The sequence below is a fragment of the Phyllobates terribilis genome, unplaced genomic scaffold (assembly GCF_046119375.1).
Source record: "Phyllobates terribilis strain yellow unplaced genomic scaffold, ASM4611937v1 Scaffold_13__5_contigs__length_258822181, whole genome shotgun sequence".
NCBI lineage: Eukaryota > Metazoa > Chordata > Amphibia > Anura > Dendrobatidae > Phyllobates > Phyllobates terribilis.
Genome location: NW_027362773.1, coordinates 245379435 through 245398978, shown reverse-complemented (window position 1 = coordinate 245398978; position 19544 = coordinate 245379435). Strand labels below are relative to the sequence as shown.

General features: G+C 43.2%; 1 protein-coding gene across 3 annotated transcripts in view; it reads right to left on the bottom strand.

Annotated features, from left to right (window-relative positions):
* LOC141174449 (leukotriene B4 receptor 1-like) overlaps positions 1–18011 on the bottom strand; it is a 52529-nt gene extending 34518 nt beyond the window's left edge. For all 3 annotated transcript variants that reach the window (XM_073659378.1, XM_073659377.1, XM_073659376.1), the window contains exon 1: positions 17810–18011. The gene's annotated coding sequence lies outside the window, so the exon portion shown is untranslated. The remainder of the gene's footprint in view (positions 1–17809) is intronic.
* Positions 18012–19544: the final 1533 nt, after the last annotated feature.

Below are 19544 nucleotides of genomic sequence, written 5' to 3'. Positions count from 1 at the left end.
AGGAAGAAGCAGTGTGGTGGCCGCAGACAGAAGGCGGGCAACCGTTCCCCCTAACACTAACACGAGGGACGTTGCCAGTACAACCGGTAGGTTTTCCAGAGTCTGGAATTTTTTTAAAGACTCTGCTGATAACCCCAAAAAGGCCATTTGTACCACCTGCCAGGCTAGCATCAGCAGGGGAGACAAAACTACCAGCCTGACCACCACCAGCATGATCAGGCACATGTCAGCAAAGCACCCGACTTTGTGGGGCGAACCCCAGGGTCCACGACCAGTGTCAGCGGGTGTCACCACCGCTTCTTCCACTGTTGTGTGTGTAAGAGAACCCCCTGTTGTGCGTGCAAGGCAATACACTGTCCATACTGCATGCAAAGATGCCCCCTCCTCTCAGTCTTCACTTGTTATGGCAGTTTCTCAAGGAACAACATCAACGTCCACGTCTCACTGCAGCGTTCAATTGTCCATATCCCAGACCTTTGAACGAAAGCGCAAATTCGCAGCCAACGACCCACAGGCCACAGTCCTAAATTCGCACATTTCACGACTGCTTGCGTTGGAAATGCTGCCTTTTAGGCAGGAGGAGACGGAATCCTTCCGCAACCTTATGGCGGTGGCCGTCCCTCGGTACTCGGTCCCCAGCCGACACTATTTTGCCCGGTGTGCCATTCCCGCACTACACAAGCACGTGTCCCAAAACATCTGCCATGCCCTCAACAACGCAGTTACTAGGAGAGTCCACCTGACAACGGACACGTGGACAAGTGCTTGTGGCCAGGGACGGTACATCTCCCTTACGGCACACTGGGTAAACATAGTGGAAGCCGGGACCCAGTCGGACCTTGGGATGGAACACATCCTCCCCACCCCGAGGATTGGGGGCCCTATGTCAGTCAGAGTTGCCCCCACAGTGTACAGCTCCTGCACATCATCCTCCTCCTCCTCCTCATGTTCAGCCTCCATCTCAAATATCACCACATCAGTTACAAGCTGGAAGCACTGCAGTACTGCCTCAGCCAAGCAGCAACAGGCTGTGCTGAAACTCATAAGCTCAGGTGATAAACCTCACATTGCTTGTGAGTTGTGGACAGCTGTGAAATAGCAGGCAGATCTGTGGCTGAGACCGCTGAACCTACATCCAGGCATGGTCGTGTGTGACAATGGCCGTAACCTGGTGGCGGCTCTGAGGCGAGGCGAGATCACACACGTACCATGCCTGGCTCATGTGCTTAACCTCGTGGTTCAGCAGTTTCTTAACTCGTACCCCGAGTTGCCAGGTCTGCTCGTCAAAGTACGCCGCCTGTCAGCTCATTTTCGGAAGTCGGCTACAGCTTCCGCCGCCCATGCTGTGTTGCAGCAGCGTTTGCAGCTTCCGGCACACCGACTGCTGTGTGATGTCCCCACACGTTGGAACTCTACCCTCCACATGTTGCAAAGGATTTGTGAGCAGGTGAGAGCAGTTGTGGAGTACCAGCTGCAACAAGGATGTCGATATTCAGGTCAGACTCCACACATAAGACCTCAGGAGTGGACCTGGATGTCTGACATATGTACCATCCTGACAAACTTTGAGGAGGCCACCAAGATGGTGAGTGGCGATGACGCCATCATTAGTGTCAGCATCCCACTTGTCTGTCTTTTGCAACGCTCTCTGCAGAGAATTAAAGAGGAGGCATTGCAGCCAGAGTATGATGAGATGGATCAAGAAGCCGTAGCGGGCGATTACACACAGCCCAGCCTCATCTCATCTCAACGTGCATTGGGGGACAATGAGGGAGAGGAGGAGGAAGAACAGGAGTTGGTATCATGCGCTGTAGACGGTAGTACCTGTACAACTGTCATACCGTCGGTTCAGCATGGGCGGCCTGAGGACAAGAGGGAAGAGGAGGAGGAGGAGAGCATGGTAAGTCGTCATCTTGGTGAGTCTTGCCCATTACCAGTCTGGCACGCATGGCTGACTTTATGTTATGCTGCCTTAACCGTGACCTTCGCGTCGTCAAAATGTTGGGTGACAGTCATTACTGGTTGGTGACACTTTTAGACCCCTGCTACAAGGAGAACTTTCACTCTCTTATTCCTGAGGTGGAGAGGTCTACAAAAATGGGGCAGTGCCAGAAGGCCCTTGCTGCAGAACTGTTAAAAAATTCCCATCTGAACACGCTAGCGGCAGAGGTCACAGTTCGTTGCCCAACCAAGGCGTACAGGCGAGAGAGACACAACTCCTATCCAGAAGAGGCAGGGGAACACTGTCAACGTTCTGGGACAGTGTCCTGAGACTCGCCCAACTTACAGGCCCTCAGGCGCGGGGTACTCTCACAAGGAGTGAAAAGTTTCAAAAGATGGTGAGGGAGTACCTTGCCGACCGTACCAGCGTCCTCCGTGATTCCTCTGTGCCTTTTAATTATTGGGTATCCAAGCTGGACACTTGGAATGTACTTGCTCTGTATGCCTTGGAGGTCCTGGCCTGCCCTGCTGCTAGCGTGTTATCGGAGCGTGTTTTTAGTGCCACTGGGGGAATTATAACTGATAAGCGCACTCGCCTGTAAACTGACAATGCTGACAAGCTGACCCTTATCAAAATGAACAAGGGCATGATTGGGCCAGACTTTTCATCACCACCAAATGACAGCAGAGCAACATAAAGTCAAATCCACTGTGTTGTTTCGGGAGGTGTATTCCCGTGCAACGCTTCACACCCACACAAGGGTATACGCTTCCTCATTTCGGCTGTTTTTTGCTCTTCTCCTTATCCTCAGCCTCCACCACCACTATACCACCAGGGTGACCGTGGTCCATATTGCCAACATTGCAAGTTCCTCCGTCCTAATTTTTGGCAGCTTTTGCTTGGAAGACATAGGCAAAGATTATGGGAGACCCACTCCCCAATAATGGGAATAATGTTTTTAATATGCTGTACTGCATGGCTATTGTAAGGGGCATTGCAAGATCCTCCGTCCTAATTTTTGGCAGCTTTTGCTTGGAAGGCATAGGCAAAGACTATGGGAGACCCACTCCCCAATAATGGGAATAATGTTTTTAATATGCTGTACTGTATGGCTCTTGTAAGGGGCATTGCAAGTTCCTCCGTCCTAATTTTTGGCAGCTTTTGCTTGGAAGGCATAGGCAAAGACTATGGGAGACCCACTCCCCAATAATGGGAATAATGTTTTTAATATGCTGTACTGCATGGCTCTTGTAAGGGGCATTAAAATTGTCTTGTTAAGCTACTGTGACCTCCATGTCTCTTCCAAGGGGCATTAAAAATGTCTTGTTAAGCTACTGTGACCTCCACGTCTCTTCCAAGAGGAATTAAAACCGTATTGTTAAACCACTCTGACCTCCACATCTCTTCCAAGGGGCATTAAAACCATCTTGTTAAACCACTCTGACCTCCACGTCTCTTCCAAGGGGCATTAAAACCGTCTTGTTAAACCAGTCTGACCTCCACGTCTCTTCCAAGGGGCATTAAAACTGTCTTTTTAAACTACTCTGACCTCCACGTCTCTTCCAAGGGGCATTAAAAACGTCTTGTTAAACCACTCTGACCTCCACGTCTCTTCCAAGGGGCATTAAAACCATCTTGTTAAACCACTCTGACCTCCACATCTCTTCCAAGGGGCATTAAAACCGTCTTGTTAAACCACTCTGAATTCCCCGTCTCTTCCAAGGGGCATTAGAACCGTCTTGTTAAGCTACTGTGACCTCCACGTCTCTTCCAAGGGGCACTAAAACCGTCTTGTTAAACCACTCTGACCTCCACGTCTCTTCCAAGGGGCATTAAAACTGTCTTGTTAAGCTACTGTGACCTCCACGTCTCTTCCAAGGGGTATTAAAACAGTCTTGTTAAACCACTCTGACCTCCACGTCTCTTCCAACGGGCATTAAAACCGTCTTGTTAAACCACTCTGACCTCCATGTCTCTTCCAAGGGGCATTAAAACCATCTTGTTAAACCACTCTGACTTCCATGTCTCTTCCAAAGGGCATTAAAACCGTCTTGTTAAGCTACTGTGACCTCCTCGTCTCTTCCAAGGGGCATTAAAACCGTCTTGTTAAACCACTCTGACCTCCACGTCTCTTCCAAGGGGCATTAAAACCGTTTTGTTAAACCACTCTGACCTCCACGTCTCTTCCAAGGGGCATTAAAACCGTCTTGTTAAGCCACTCTGAACTCCACGGCTCTTCCAAGGGGCATTGAAATGTTGCTTTTAATTAACTCTAACCACCACGATTCTTCCAAGGGACATTGCATTTCCTCCTAATTTTAGTCAGCTTTTGCTTTTCAATGCATAGGCGAACACTAAGGGAGACCCACTCCCCAATAATGGGTAGAAGGTTTTTAGTATGCTGTAATCCACGTCTGTTTCAAGGGGCATTGCAGTTCCTCATAATTTTTGGAAAGCCTTCCATTCACTGCTTAGGCCAACAGTGTACAGGAGACCCAGTTGCTATAAATGGAAAAAACGGTTTAGTTAAGGCCCTCTAACCTCCATGTCACTTCCAAGGGGCAATGGAGTGCCTCGAAAGTTTTGGTAGGCATTTCACTCACTGTATGCCCTATAACTGTGTAGCCGAACCGCTCCTTTTGGTACAGAAACATATCCTACAAGACATGTGTGGTTGACTGGCCTGATATTGATGTGAATGGTCCCTGTTCCTCCTGCTCGTTCTCCTTTGCCACCACCTCATCCATCATTCATCACCTGAAGCTTTGTTTTAACGGGAATCATAGAACTGGGATAGTAGCAGGAAAACATCCAGCAATCCTCAGAAGAGGTAGGATATGCCCCAAAATGCTAACCACCTCAGGCCTAGCCGCTACTACATACAGTGCCTACAAGTAGTATTCAACCCCCTGCAGATTTAGCTGGTTTGATAAGATGCAAATAAGTTAGAGCCTTCAAACTGCAAACGAGAGTAGGTTTTATGAACAGAAGCATAAATCTTACAAACCTAAAAGTTATTTTGCTCAGTTGAATTTTATTAAATTTTAAACATAAAAGTGTGGGTCAATTATTATTCAACCCCTATGTTTAATATTTTGTGGAATAACCCTTGTTTGCAATTACAGCTAATAATCGTCTTTTATAAGACCTGATCAGGCCGGCACAGTTCTGTGGAGTTATCTTGGCCCACTCCTCCATACAGATCTTCTCCAAGTTATCTAGGTTTTTTGGGTGTCTCATGTGGACTTTATTCTTGAGCTCCTTCCACAAGTTTTCAATTGGGTTAAGGTCAGGAGACTGACTAGGCCACTCCAACACCTTGACTTTTTCCCTCTTGAACCAGGCCTTGGTTTTCTTGGCTGTGTGCTTTGGGTCGTTGTCTTGTTGGAAGATGAAATTACGACCCATCTTAAGATCCTTGATGGAGGAGCGGAGGTTCTTGGCCAAAATCTCCAGGTAGGCCGTGCTATCCATCTTCCCATGGATGCGGACCAGATGGCCAGGCCCCTTGGCTGAGAAACAGCCCCACAGCATGATGCTGCCACCACCATGCTTGACTGTAGGGATGGTATTCTTGGGGTCGTATGCAGTGCCATCCAGTCTCCAAACGTCACGTGTGTGGTTGGCACCAAAGATCTCGATCTTGGTCTCATCAGACCATAGAACCTTGAACCAGTCTGTCTCAGAGTCCTCCAAGTGATCATGAGCAAACTGTAGACGAGCCTTGACTTGACGCTTTGAAAGTAAAGGTACCATACAGGCTCGTCTGGAACGGAGACCATTGCGGTGGAGTACGTTACTTATGGTATTGACTGAAACCAATGTCCCCACTGCCATGAGATCTTCCCGGAGCTCCTTCCTTGTTGTCCTTGGGTTAGCCTTGACTCTTCGGACAAGCCTGGCCTCGGCACGGGAGGACACTTTCAAAGGCTGTCCAGGCCGTGGAAGGCTAACAGTAGTTCCATAAGCCTTCCACTTACGGATGATGCTCCCAACAGTGGAGACAGGTAGGCCCAACTCCTTGGAAAGGGTTTTGTACCCCTTGCCAGCCTTGTGACCCTCCACGATCTTGTCTCTGATGACCTTGGAATGCTCCTTTGTCTTTCCCATGTTGACCATGTCTGAGTGCTGTTCACAAGTTTGGGGAGGGTCTTAAATAGTCAGAAAAGGCTGGAAAAAGAGATCTTTAATCCACACATGTGAAGCTCATTATTCTTGGTGCCTGAACTACTTCTTAATACTTTAGGGGGACCAAACAGAATTCTTGTGGTTTGAGGGGTTGAATAATAAATGACACTCTGAATTAACTTTTAACGTTTTTAAAAAAAAAAAAAAATTTGCTGCAGTGCATTTCCCACTTCCAGGCTGATCTACAGTACAAATGTCACAATGCCAAGTTAATTCCACATGTGTCAACCAGCTAAATCTGCAGGGGGTTGAATACTACTTGTAGGCACTGTACATGCGCTTGCATTCCAAGGAACAGAAAGCTAAGGAGATGCATGGCCTCATGATCATGAACAATTTACTCGTTGTGTAGGAGGCCGCTGTCTACCTTCTGAACTTTGTGTTGAAGCCTGATTGACCCAGTACCCGCAATCCTCTATGTCTGAAGGACGTGTTGCATCCCAGTTTCCAACTGTGTCCCGGCTTCCACAATATTAACCCAGTGTGATGGAGTCAGTGAGATGGACCATCCCTGGCCACATTCACTTGTCCACGTGTTTGTGGTTAGGCTGTCCTTCCCAATAAATGCACTGGGGAGGGCACAGGTAATGTTTTGGTATGCGCGCTTGTGTATAAGGCGCACCAGGACAAATAGGGGCGGCTGGGGACCGTGTGTGGGCACCCGGCGCAGGGTGGCTCGAGACCGAGTATGGATTCCAGGCCGCCAACGCAGCCATGACGTGGTGGCCAGATTCCGCCTCTACATGCCTAAAAGGCCCAATTTCAAGTGTAAGCAATCAAGCAGTATCGTATTGCAGCCTGGGGGTGGGTGGGTGGCAGGCTACATACTTGCGCTTGCATTGCAAGGAATGAGGGAGGTACAATTGAACACTGCCCTGGGACAAGGACTTGCACCGGGATAGTTGCAAGTCTGCATCTTCTGATGCGGCAAGGATCACTTCTGATGGGCACACTTTTAGGCAGTGACCTGGGTGTCAGAGATGCTTCCAGGGGTCTTCCCCATGCTGTTCCCATGTCATTTTCAGCACTGTATGCATGTGTCACACAGCACATGGCCAGATATGGTTGTAAAATGCTAAAATGACATTTCCCGGTGAATGCATTTGTCTCGGTTGAAAGCAATACAAGAGTGCAAAAACGCATAAAAAATGCTACTTGTGAACATAGCCCAAGGTGTGGAGGAGTATTTTTATTTTTGGTTATTTATTTTACCTTATACACAAGTCTTTACCCTGGAAAAGGAAGTTCCTTAACATATTTCCCAGGAAAGCAGTTTCAGTTTCATTTTTGAACGTTTTATTGTGAGCCCTTAAAAGTGGCTTAATATCTCTGACCACGTTGTTGACAGCAGTGACCTGGGGGTAAGAAATGCTTCCTGGGGCGATCCTCATGCTGTACCCATGTAATTTGAGCACTGTCACTATCGTTTTGGGCACTTTTTAGGCTTTCTACAGACTGCCGGGGGTGCCGTCGCAAAAATGCTCACGTCTCCCATAGACTAACATTGGGCTCGTTGCTCGGGTCGAACACCCGAGTTTCACGGTGAGCTCGGCCCGAGCTTCGAGCACCCGAGCATTTTAGTGCTCGCTCAACACTACTCAGGGGGAATTTTGGCCCACTCATCTTTGCAAAATTGTTGTAATTCATTCATTGGAGGGTTTCCAAGCATGAACCGGCTTTTTAAGTTCATGCCATAGCATCTCAATCGGATTAAGGTCAGGACTTTGACTAGGCCACTGCAAAGTCTTAATTTTGTTTTTTTTAAGCCATTCAGAGGTGGACTTGCTGGTGTGTTTTGGATCATTGTCCTGCTGTATAACCCAAGTGCGCTTCAGCTTGAGGTCACAAACAAATGGCCAGACATTCTCCTTCAGGATTTTTTGATAGCAGCAAGTCTTTCAGGTCCTGAAGCAGCAAAACAGCTCCAGACCATTACATTATCACAACCTTATTTTATTGTTGGTATGATGTTCATTTTGTGAAATGCTGTGTTACTTCTACACAAGATGTAATGGGACAAACACCTTCGAAAAAAATCTGATTTTGTATTGTCAGTCCACAGGGTATTTTCTCAAAAGTCTTGGTGATCATCAAGATGTTTTCTGGCAAAACTGAGGTGAGCCTTTATGTTCTTTTTGCTCAGCAGTGGATTTCATCTTGGAATTCTTCCATGCATCCCATTTTTGCCCTGTTTCTGTCATATGGTGGAGTCATGAATACTGACCTTAACTGAGACAAGTGATGCCTGCAGTTCTTTAGATGTTGTTGTGGGGCTCTTGTGACCTCTTGGATGAGTCGTCGCTGGGCTCTTGGGTAATTTTGGTCTACTCCTGGGAAGGTTCCACGTTTGTTTATAATGGCTCTCACTGTGGTTCGCATGGAGTCTCAAAGCATTGGAAATGGCTTTATAACCTTTTCCAGACTTATAGCTCTCAATTACTTTGTTTCTCATTTGTTCCTGAATTTCTTTGGATCGCAGCATGATGTCTAGCTTTAGGGACCTTTTGGTCTACTTGATTGAGAACAGGTGTGGCAGTAATCAGGCCTGTGTGTGGCTAGGGAAATTGAACTCAGCTTCCCAAAGATGTGATAAACCACAGTTAATTTATGTTTTAAGAGGGCGGGCAATCACTTTTTCACACCGTGCCCTGTAGGTTTGGATTCCTTTTTCCCTTAATAATAAAGACCTTCATTTAAGAACTGCATTTTGTGGTTACTTGGGTTATCTTTGCTTAATATTTCAATTTGTTTTGTGATCTGAAACATTTAAGTGTGACAAACATGCAAAAGAATAAGAAATCAGGAAGACAGCAAACACTTTTTCACATCACTGTATGTCCATGAGTCTTAATAGCTCATTGTTTATTGTTCTGTAATGTTGAAATTACATACTAGAGCAGATGACTTTCATCTATGAGAAGAGCTGCTCGGGGATTCTATAAAAGCAAAAACAGCACATTTGTGGATATTTATAGAGAAAAGAGAGAACCAAAATATTTTATCTACTTTTAACTACTTCCAGACCAGACGCCTTATCCCTTCATGACCAAGTAAATTTTTTAAAGTGACCCTGCACTTTAACAAAGAGATGATTCACACAGTGATACATCTATAATTTTGATCTGTTCTTTTCCTAGACTGAAAATGGGACTCAGTAGAGTCTTTAGACTTCATTTCAGTTTTTGCAGAGTAGTGCTGGATATTCAAATCTGTTCCTTCTTTTTAGTGATGGGGGTCTCAGCAGTTGGACTCCCACTGATCAAACATTTTGATATGTCGCAAAACTAATGTTTTATAAATGTGCAGAAACACTATGCCATGATATAATTTAGTAGCAAATTGTCGTTACGTCCCTACACGTATTTGGTCTTGTTTTTCTCAGAACATACAAGGCTTCTATATTCTCTAATAATATATCCGACACATTTGCTTTTTTAAAGGGAATCTGTCCTCAGGTTTTTGCTACCTCATCTGAGAGCAGCCTGCTGTAGGCAAAGAGAAGCTGAAACCAACGATATATCACTTAGATTACTGGGTGCAGTTGTTCTGAACCAATCAGAGTTTTAGATTTAGCATGAAGCAAAGCTGAGAAAACTAACCTCACCCCCACCAGACTCTCTATGTACAATGTCCATAGAGAGTGAGCTGCCTATCACAGGAAGGGGCGTGTCAGACCAAGCCTCGCTAGTCCCAGCAATGATAAGCTCCTGGTGCTAAAACAATAATTGTAAGCAAACAAAACCTTGGAGCTTGATAAGAGAGGCATCTCTGAAATCCGTGTTTTAACACCTATCTCATGCTATCTTCAGATTACATAGCAAAACCTGCTGACAGATTCTCTTTAACTATAGAAGGAAAAATGGGGAGTAGTCCCATTCAGCACCGGATGACCCCAACTCATTGGCCCCATAGCGGCTACATGGTCTGCTTCTATTAGCGGTACGCCGCAGCCTTGTAGGTTGGGTAACCATTGGAAGCTTTTAGAAACTCTGAAGGCATACATGTATTCTGTGCCACTCTTACACATTCTATAAAGATTGACTCTTTTTATAAATCACTTGCTCAGTTTGCACTGTTGGATGGTTACAGAAAAAACATAAACTGGACAATAAAATTATTCTAATAAACTAAATTAATAATTTGATATAATATAGATAATACAAAATATGTACAAATACCTACATGGGTAGACTGACGCAAAGTAAAGTCACACCTAGCAAATGAAGTTTGGCAGAAGTGCAGTGTGGCACCCTGCTGCGCATTAGTGCCACAGATCCCAGAGGAGTGCATGGACGGATTCCTCCACAAGAAGCCCTCATAGCATTCACACACCTCCGCCTTCCACCTCAGACCACCAGAGGGAGCCCGGATAGGGATATAAAAAGGGAAGGTGGAGCTAGGCAGTTCAGGCTGAAGCCTGAAGTCACAGTCTAGAGTCTACAGTCTGTGAGAAAGTCAGTCTGCTGCAGCTAGAGAGGTTGTCAGGTCAGTACAGACTCAGTGAGCTCAGATTAGTGAGCCTAGGGCGTGCCGACGCCAAAAGAGCGGTGAAGAGTAGCGAGGCCTACTGCCAGTGTGAAGCCTAGCGAGGGCCCCGAGCGTGGCCGAAGGCAAGTGGAGCAAGCAAGCTACAAAGGGGGCAGAGGAGCTTAGCCAGCTCACCCCAAGACCATTTACTGGACACCGGGTCCGCGTCTGCAGGGATCTCTATGCCCAGCAGAAACAACCGGAACCCCTGGCGAACTATATGTCCCAGGAACACCAAAAGCTGACTATTATACCAGGGTCAGGAATCACGGAGGCCCAAGAGACCGGGGAGTGTGATCTCCAACAGAAGGCCCTACCACCAGGTCAGCAGGTGCAAGACAGAGACCAAGTTAGGCTTAGCTCCAGGCAGGTCATAAACTTATCAGGAAAAGGCAAGAAACAGGAGGCCCCACACCCGCTCACTGGAGAGAGTCCTGATATGCACCCTTCACCCTACAGTGCCCTGGATCGTGCCTGAAACACCATCAGTAAAGGTACTGAAGTGAACTCCGGTGTGCGTGCTTATTCTTCTACTCTTCCTCTGACCCGGCTAGGTCCCCTCTGTCCTGCATCCCTTCTCCTTCGCTGCCCTGAGGCCCCACTCCACCTATGGGGAGCCGCATAAACTAAGCTGCCTGAACACCGGCCTCAGAGGACTGTCGCAGCGCTGGTGATCCACACCAGACACCACAGGTGGCGTCACAAACATTCCCCTATCCCATATAACTTTCCCCTTCTTTTAAGAGTGACCCCAGGGTATGGGCTGGGAGCCGACCACCGCGACATCCCCCCCAAAACTTACAGCAAGGCCCGGGCGCCGAGTAGTCATCCCCATCCCCTGGGTGCGTCAGCAGCAACAAAACAAATAACCAACAGAATGGAATAAGATTTTAACAAAAAATTGGTACAATGTTTGTGCATGACCACATGACTTTTGTAAGTAAAGCAGCAGGTAAGAACTTAGTTATAATCAATCATTTAAAAAATTATTATTTTGCCGACATCACTGCATTACTTTGGCTGCTTTGTATGGTCTTAGCCTAAAAGGATAAACTATATATTGATGGATAAATAAAACAGATGGATAACACATCTGTGGTGAGTCCCTGGACATCACATCTTTTAAGGTAATTATTCCATGCACATGGGCATTCATTGCTGAATAGACATACAGTTGAAACCAGAAGTTTACATAGACTATATAAAAAGACACAAACTTTTGACTTTGCAATAAGTAATAAATATGCCTTAAAACATTTCCTCTCTCTCATTATTCTGGCATTTGGCAAATATTAAAAACTATGGTAATCCTAATTGACCTAAAACGGGAAACATTTATTCTGATTTCATGCTGGATATGGAGAAAAACATGCATATATGTTTTTATATAGGTATGTAAACTTCTTGTTTCAACTACAGTACAGACCAAAAGTTTGGACACACCAAACTATGAATTAACACTTGTGGAATTATATACTTAACAAAAAAGTGTGAAACAACTGAAAATATGTCTTATATTCTAGGTTCTTCAAAGTAGACACCTTTTGCTTTGATGACTGCTTTGCACACTCTTGGCATTCTCTTAATGAGTTTCAAGAGGTAGTCACCGGAAATGGTCTTCCAACAATCTTGAAGGAGTTCCCAGAGATGCTTAGCACTTGTTGGCCCTTTTGCCTTCACTCTGCGGTCCAGCTCACCCCAAACCATCTTGATTGGGTTCAGGTCTGGTGACTGTGGAGGCCAGGTCATCTGGCGTAGCACCCCATCACTCTCCTTCTTGGTCAAATAGCCCTTACACAGCCTGGAGGTGTGTTTGGTGTCATTGTCCTGTTGAAAAATAAATGATGGTCCAACTAAACGCAAACCGGATGGAATAGCATGCCATTGCAAGATGCTGTGGTAGCCATGCTGGTTCAGTATGCCATCAATTTTGAATAAATCCCCAACAGTGTCACCAGCAAAGCACCCCCACACCATCACACCTCCTCCATGCTTCACGGTGGGAACCAGGCATGTAGAGTCCATCCGTTCACCTTTTCTGCATCGCACAAAGACACGGTGGTTGGAACCAAAGATCTCAAATTTGGACTCATCAGACCAAAGCACACATTTCCACTGGTCTAATGTCCATTCCTTGTATTATTTAGCCCAAACAAGTCTCTTCTGCTTGTTGCCTGTCCTTAGCAGTGGTTTCCTAGCAGCTATTTTGCCATGAAGGACTGCTGCACAAAGTCTCCTCTTAACAGTTGTTGAAGAAATGTGTCTGCTGCTAGAACTCTGTGTGGCATTGACCTGGTCTCTAATCTGAGCTGCTGTTAACCTGCGATTTCTGAGGCTGGTGACTCGGATAAACTTATCCTCAGAAGCAGAGGTGACTCTTGGTCTTCCTTTCCTGGGGCGGTCCTCATGTGAGCCAGTTTCTTTGTAGCGCTTGATGGTTTTTGCAACTGTACTTGGGGACACTTTCAAAGTTTTCCCAATTTTTCGGACTGACTGACCTTCATTTCTTAAAGTAATGATGGCCACTCGTTTTTCTTTACTTAGCTGCTTTTTTCTTGCCATAATACAAATTCTAACAGTCTCTTCAGTAGGACTATCAGCTGTGTATCCACCAGACTTCTGCACAACACAACTGATGGTCCCAACCCCATTTATAAGGCAAGAAATCCCACTTATTAAACCTGACAGGGCACACCTGTGAAGTGAAAACCATTTCCGGTGACTACCTCTTGAAGCTCATCAAGAGAATGCTAAGAGTGTGCAAAGCAGTCATCAAAGCAAAAGGTGGCTACTTTGAAGAACCTAGAATATAAGACATATCTTCAGTTGTTTCACACTTTTTTGTTAAGTATATAATTCCATATGTGTTAATTCATAGTTTTCATGCCTTCAGTGTGAATGTACAATTTTCACAGTTATGAAAATACAGAAAAATCTTTAAATGAGAAGGTGTGTCCAAACTTATGGTCTGTACTGTATATATATATATATATATATATATATATATATATGTATAGATAGATAGATAGATATACCTATACTTTAACGTGTCCTCTTTTTTCTATGACACTGCAGGAAACCATTGCTGATATTTTGTACATGGTGTTTGTGTAATTCTTTATATCTTATGGTCCTGGTCTGCTCACCAATTGCCTCATCTGTGTTTTTTCTCTCTTAATATGTATTTATTTATACTTTGATTTTATCTTGATTGTCTAAAAAAAGCTTTGCAATTTTATCTGCCCTTATAGTTAATTCCTGTTTTTTTGGTATTTGAATAACATAAATAGATAAAATATTGATTGATGAAAAGGAAAGACTGCAAGGTGAGGGAAATGGTGCAAACCATATAAAAGTTTGATACTTGGTAAAAAAAAAAAAATTTGCAGATAAAGGCTGACTATAGGTTTATAGGCAGTCCGAATAAAAGAAAATATATACATATATGTACATATGAATTTTATTTTAGCATGAAATGTTAAAATAAATCTAATATAAATATAATATAATATAAAAATATAAAATATAAAAAATATAAATTAAATAAAAAAATAAAATATATATAAATAAAATATAAATTAAAATATAAAAAAAATATAAAATATATAAAATATAATATAAAAAAATAAAACTGCCCTCGACTTAAACAAGTCTAACGTTTGATTAGAAAACATAGGAACGAATTTTAAACCTTTATGATCTGTTTTTACATAGGTTTGTTGTCAGGTATTCCACAGAGAGATATCTCACCATGCCGTCACTCTGTCAGGATTTCGTCAGGGATCCGCGAGCACACGGTCCCTGCTACTCACCTCAGAGGTATCGGCAAGCGACCAGTGAGCGTATGGCGTCACACCTCTGGATTCCAACGCATGGAATATGTGTTTACGTCCTCCTTACGATCACTGTCAGCTTTCACGATAGCCAGATTATTAATATTATTTGATGCCACCACCGGCCAAGTTTGAAATATAATACAGACCTGGCCAGACATATGCGTTCTGGTAGCGTATGGCTTCGGGGGAGGGAACGATTACAGGCCAAAAGAAACAGAACTATCAAATTTTATATTTAATCCAAAGGGAGGCAGTGCTTAGGAAAAATATATACAATGATTTTGCAAAGGAAACATTACAAAATAATAAGGATTAAGGAAAAAAGGTACTATACGTTCGCAGTGAAAACTCAATATAGCTGGAGGGTAGCTCTCCTCTGACCGTTGAACAGAACAGGATCCGTTGCATATAATAATTATATACTCTCACAATGAATACTACTCCAACCATAGAAACTATTTTATGCTGAAGGGAGAGACCTGCCCACACACCCCTGGAATGACATCATGTGGGTTGGTCTCCAGCCTGCACATTTTCATTAAAAACTCTAACTTCTCGGATAACTTATCGCTCGTTGATCCCAGAAGCTTACAAATGACGCCATATTTTCTGTTATGATTTTACCTCATTTAGAGACCACGCATGGCGTAGTTGTGATCCGTTATTCTGGTGCTTTTGCACTACAGCTCCACCGACGGGTTTACAGTGACAGGAAAATATCCCTAGCGTTCCCTAGCTGATCCTGTCACTAAAAATATGGGTCCTAGCATTATCGGATGTATGGAACTTTATTTATTCCATATTTGGTTTTGGCTCCGAAGGGCCTGGAGACTTTTGTTAAACTCTCTTTGATGTCCTGGGAATGAAATTTCAACAGGTATCTGTAGATTTATCGCAAGCCTGCATCTAATTGTCACCTTTCTTTGCCAAGGGAAATCTACTCTCTTGCCAGCATTTGTTTACAGGGCCTTACTCATGAGTGTGTCAATTGGGTTTTTGTGCTAAGATTTACATGGAGGCCGCTCTTGTACTGGCAAGTGGTTGATTGCTACCTCTTGTCTTGTAACAAAGGTGGATAAGGGAGGGGTGAGAGGGGCTTCAGGGGAAGAAAGAAAGAATATTTTCAATATTCCTCAATATTTCCCTGACAATGTTAAAATAATTATAATATAAATATAATATAAAATATAAAAAATATAAATTAAAATATAAAATAAAATATATATAAATAAAATATAAATTAAAATATAAAAAAATATATTAAATATAATATAAACAATAAAAAAGCCCTCGACTTAAACAAGTCTAACGTTTGATTACAAAACATAGGAACGAATTTTAAACCTTTATGATCTGTTTTTACATACAGTGGTGGCCAAAAGTATTGGCACTCCTGCAATTCTATCAGATAATACTCAGTTTCTTCCTGAAAATGATTGCAATCACAAATTCTTTGGTATTATTATCTTCATTTAATTTGTCTTCAATGAAAAAGCACAAAAAGAATTGTCCTAAAGCCAAATTGGATATAATTCCACACCAAACCTAAAAAAGGGGGTGGACAAAAGTATTGGCACTGTTTGAAAAATCATGTGATGCTTCTCTAATTCGTGTAATTAACAGCACCTGTAACTTACCTGTGGCACCTAACAGGTGTTGGCAATAACTAAATCACACTTGCAGCTAGTTAACATGGATTAAAGTTGACTCAACCTCTGTCCTGTGTCCTTGTGTGTACCGCATTGAGCATGGAGAAAAGAAAGAAGACCAAAGAACTGTCTGAGGACTTGAGAAACCAAATTGTGAGGAAGCATGAGCAATCTCAAGGCTACAAGTCCATCTCCAAAGACCTGAATGTTCCTGTGTCTTCCGTGCACAGTGTCATCAAGAAGTTTAAAGCCCATGGCACTGTGGCTAACCTCCCTAGATGTGGACGGAAAAGAAAAATTGACGAGAGATTTCAACGCAAGATTGTGCGGATGGTGGATAAAGAACCTCGACTAACATCCAAACAAGTTCAAGCTGCCCTGCAGTCCGAGGGTTCAACAGTGTCAACCCGTACTATCCGTCGGCGTCTGAATGAAAAGGGACTGTATGGTAGGATACCCAGGAAGACCACACTTCTTACCCCGAGACATAAAAAAGCCAGGCTGGAGTTTGCCAAAACTTACCTGAGAAAGCCTAAAACATTTTGGAAGAATGTTCTCTGGTCAGATGAGACAAAAGTAGAGCTTTTTGGCAAAAAGCATCCACATAGAGTGTACAGGAAAAAAAAAGAGGCATTCAAAGAAAAGAACACGGTCCCCACAGTCAAACATGGCGGAGGTTCCCTGATGTTTTGGGGTTGCTTTGCTGCCTCTGGCACTGGACTGCTTGACCGTGTGCATGGCATTATGAAGTCTGAAGACTACCAACAAATTTTGCAGCATAATGTAGGGCCCAGTGTGAGAAAGCTGGGTCTCCCTCAGAAGTCATGGGTCTTCCAGCAGGACAATGACCCAAAACACACTTCCAAAAGCACTATAAAATGGTTTGAGAGAAAGCACTGGAGACTTCTAAGGTGGCCAGCAATGAGTCCAGACCTGAATCCCATAGAACACCTGTGGAGAGATCTCAAAATGGCAGTTTGGAGAAGGCACCCTTCAAATATCAGGGACCTGGAGCATTTTGCCAAAGAAGAATGGTCTACAATTCCAGCAGAGCATTGTAAGAAACTCATTGATGGTTACCGGAAGCGGTTGTTCGCAGTTATTTTGGCTAAAGGTTGTGCAACCAAGTATTAGGCTGAGGGTGCCAATACTTTTGTCTGGCCCATTTTTGGAGTTTTGTGTGAAATGATCAATGATTTGATTTTTGCTTCATTCTCTTTTGTGTTTTTTCCTTGCAAGCAAATTAAATGAAGATAATAATACCAAAGAATTTGTGATTGCAATCATTTTCAGGAAGAAACTGAGTATTATCTGACAGAATTGCAGGGGTGCCAAAACTTTTGGCACTGTAGGTTTGTGAACTTCTCTAAAAGTATACAAAGATACATATGTCATGTCAGCCTTGGTTTTCTGACAAATGTGTAAAAATGCTAATAGGACAATCCATTCCTTATCTTCCCACAGTCCCATGTTGCCCAATGCCCTGTCTACCTACCAAAACATATTTGATTAAATTCATAATGCTTCATATAAACATATCAACTTTTTTTAATGAAACTTTTGATCAACAGAAAAACTTTCTACATTCATAAAAAAAATCATTATGCAATATTAATCAAGCAAAAAATATGAGATATATTATTACTTTCCTCAATATTGTGACTCACCAAGTCCTCCAAAAAAATTCTCTTTCAACTGTTATAAGGAAGTCTCTTCTATCTCAGCCACTCAAGCTTGTAATTCTCCGTGTAGGTCTTTGGATTACCTTTTTTCTTGAGTGGCCTTTTATGTAGTCCCTGATATTTGGAGGCCGTCTGCCCTAAACACACTTATAGCTTTGCATGTTCTTTCACTTTGTGAATGACTGGTGTCATTGAAAAACAGGAAGACATTTGATGTATCTCTATCCCATGACTTTACTGAGACGTTTATTTTCATATGATGTCTTTCATCCTTGTTATTGCTTTGAATATGACATAAGTGGATTGTGACACTTTACATGTGCTTTGCTAGAAATAAAACAAAATCCACAATATCATGATTATTAAATAGAAATTACAAGGAGAATTCATAAGATTTACAATAAAACCTGTGAAAACAGAGTCACATGCAACTCCAATGACCTGCAACCTAGAATCTAACAGGCTGGTTTTTTTTGCAAAGGTCATGTCTCAGTTGAGGTAGATCAATGGTTGCAGAACAACTCCACTGACAATCATAAGATGTCATTTTGCAATGTGACACCATGATCTTCATGTGACACAGAGTAGTCTGGTAGCCTGACCTTATTTTACCCCCTTCCCAACTTTTTTCCATTTCTTGAGCCTTCATTTTTTTTCCTCACCTTCTTGCAAGAGCCAAAACTTTTTCATTTTTCCATTGACATAGCCTGTTTTTTTTGCAAGGCGTGTTGTAATTTTGAAAGGCCCCATTTATTTTTCTATTCAGTATACTTAAAAAATAGGGTAAAAAAATTCCAAAAGCAGTGAAATTGCAAAAATCATGCAACAACGCAATTGTTTTTTATTTTAAAGTATTCACTATATAGAAAAAAATGTCAATTGTGTCGTCATTTTCTGAGACCTTTAAAGAAAAGCTGTCAGCAGGATTTAGCCCTATAAACCAAAGGCATGGCTATAATGGTGGTGTGATGCTGATCAATCTGATACCTGATGTGAAGGGATCCGCTCAGTGGCTGCTAAAAACTCACCTTATGAAGTTTTCATAAAATGACTTTTCTGTGCTCCAGTGTGCTTCGGGGCCGGATGTGGGGCAGGGTCTTTCTGTTCTCCGCCCCCCCCCCCCCACCAGCCTCCTCTACTTCTTGTGCAGGTCACTGATTATTCAGTAGAAAGAGATGCGAATATGCCAGTGATCTTAAGCGCTAGGGTGATGGATGGGGATAAAAAAACGCTGAATAAGACAGGGGTAAACGGTCAATTGAGACCTTTTATTAGGAATCCTTGTATAATCCACAACGCGTTTCAACAGCACGCAGGCCGTCTTCATCAGGCGATACAAGGAGGTGGGCTTGGAAAGTTTAAAAAGGGTCCAAGAGAAACTGATTGGACCATCAATTAATGACATAAAAAGAAGACAATTAACCCCTTATATTAAGATTAAAAACAGATAAAAGACTTCAACATTTGAACAACATAATCAAATAACCCTAAATAATAACCACAAATTTATAATTAAACAAAACAAATATCCCCCAAAAATATACTGTATAAACAAAATACTAAATAATAATAAATAAAATTATTATCGTAATCTGGGATTCCAAGCCAGTCTCCCATTCCGGTACTTGCCCAGCCACAAGCTGTATAGCGGCTGCAATCTGACGAGGGCATGCATATTGAGCTTAGAATGACCATTGACAATAAATACCCTAAAAAACTG